Source organism: Lepus europaeus, chromosome Y, assembly GCF_033115175.1.
Source record: "Lepus europaeus isolate LE1 chromosome Y, mLepTim1.pri, whole genome shotgun sequence".
Classification (NCBI taxonomy): domain Eukaryota; kingdom Metazoa; phylum Chordata; class Mammalia; order Lagomorpha; family Leporidae; genus Lepus; species Lepus europaeus.
The window spans coordinates 13,125,341-13,127,430 of NC_084851.1; the positions used below are offsets into that span (position 1 = coordinate 13,125,341).

Here is a 2,090-nt window from a genome sequence, read left to right on the forward strand (position 1 = left end):
TGAACACAGACACCATTCTTGTGACTGACTTCTCTTGTGCTCTTAGACCTCTATTCAAAGAATTTTTGACTAAAAGCATTTTCTTTCTTTTTTTTCTATTTATTTTACAGAGTTAGACAGTGAGAGAGACAGAGAGAAAGGTCTTTCTTCCTTTGGTTCATCCCCCAAATGGCGGTCATGGCCAGCACTATGCCAATCTGAAGCCAGGAGCCAGGTGCTTCGCCTGGTCTCCCATGCGGGTGCAGGACCCAAGGACTTGGGCCCTCCTCCACTGTGCTCCTGGGCCACAGCAGAGAGCTGGACTGGAAGAGGGGCAACCAGTACTAGAACCCAGCACCCATATGGGATGCCAGCACTACAGGTGGAGGATTAACCAAGTGAGCCATGGCGCAGGCCCGGACTAACAGCATTTTCAATTGAAAATGGGTTCATGAGTGAGAGCCTTGGTGGTGAGGGAGGCGGCAGCAGGGGACCAGTGCGGGGAGGGCGGAGATCCCGTCTGGGTTTAGCAGCCTCCTCCCACCTCCAGCCCAGCCTTACTGCCACTTCCTGGCGGGGGCCAAGTTTGCCTGCTGTAGCTAGGAGGAGGAAGCCAAGGAGGAGCACGAAAGCAGTGGCAGTAGCCCAGCAGGTGGCAAAGGGGCATCTGTGCCTCCACCCCTCAGCAGCCTGTGCAGTAGCATCTCCATGGATTGATCAGACCCAACTGTGACCCCTCAGGGTGGCCACCTTGCTCAAGAGCAAGGTTCAGGGTGCACAGGCCACCCCGGCAGGAGCTCCAGAGAGACTGCAACAAAAGGAGCTGGGTACCCTCAAGCGAGAGACCCCCTCGCTCCCAATCCAGGAGTGCAAGAACTGTGCCCCCCAGCCCGGCCAAGGAGGCAGCAGCGGTAGCAAGCGATCCCGCAGCAGCCTGCAATGGACTGGCCAAGGGCGAGGAGGAGGAGGAGGAACAGAAGGAGCAGGTGCGGCAGTCTTCATCCCTGACGTCGGGCTGCAGTTTACAAAGTCCTTCGGGCAGGGAGGTTGAGTCAGGGGAGGATCCGACGATAGAATAGGATAGGTCGGATAGGAATCCAAGCTCCAGATGCCCGATGTGATGCGACTGAGCACCAAAGATCTGTCTGAACCCTACTCCATTTATACTTACAGATATTTTATCCACAACTGGCCACCGCTGTGCTTTTTGGCCATGGTAGGGGAGGAGTGTGTAGGTGTCATTGTTTGCAAGTTGGATCTGCACAATAAGATGTTCCACAGAGGTAATATAGCCATGTTATCTGTGGATTCTAAATACAGGAGGAATGGCATGGGTACTAATTGGTTAAGAGAGCTATTTATGCCGTAGTTGAAGGAGACTGATGAGGTTGTTTTGGAAACAGAAATAACAAATAAGTCTGCTTTGAAACTTTATGAAAATCGGTTTTGTTCCAGATAAGAGGCTGTTCGGATACTATTAAATGGAGTTGATGCACTGCGACTTAAACTGTGGTTGCATTGAGAAACTGACATCAAGGAGGAAGGGCTAACCGTGCAGAGTAGACCTTTGCATGCAATGCACTTTGTACAGAACTGCTTTGCAGGTGGATTTCATAATTTCCATGGAGCTCTTCTCTGTCAGTGTCTCGTTGAGTGTTGCACAATATTTGTTGCACTTTGGCCGGGAGCATTTGTTCTGCATCAAAAGAGCTTGTTTTAAACTTCAGGAGTCTTTTGGTACCACGAAGATGTGTCAGTTGATAGCCAAGATTTGTTTGTTCATTTGCAAAGTCTGCTGACAATTGTTATTTACATAGTGATCACTATATTACAGAACCAGTAAATGGAACATGGTTTTTGTTCTTGAAAAAGCCACTATAGATTGTAAAAGTCTCTAAGTATATTAACATTTCACACAAAACCTACAATAGATTTCTGAAGGGGGTGAGAGAACAGCTTCAATTTTAGGTTTTATTATTATTTTTCAATATTAAATTTCCCAGTCTTGAATATTGGTACCTCATTGATTAGTGAATGAGAAAATGTAGAATGGGGTATGTCTTATGAGTGAAGTTAACAATTAAGTTGTGTCTGCCAGTGCCGGTGTAGAT

The 2,090-nt window shown here is 48.1% G+C and overlaps 1 pseudogene; it reads left to right on the forward strand.

Annotated features, from left to right (window-relative positions):
• The first annotated feature begins 430 nt into the window (after nucleotides 1–430).
• On the forward strand, nucleotides 431–1,501 carry LOC133754096 (N-alpha-acetyltransferase 30-like; annotated as a pseudogene).
• Nucleotides 1,502–2,090: the final 589 nt, after the last annotated feature.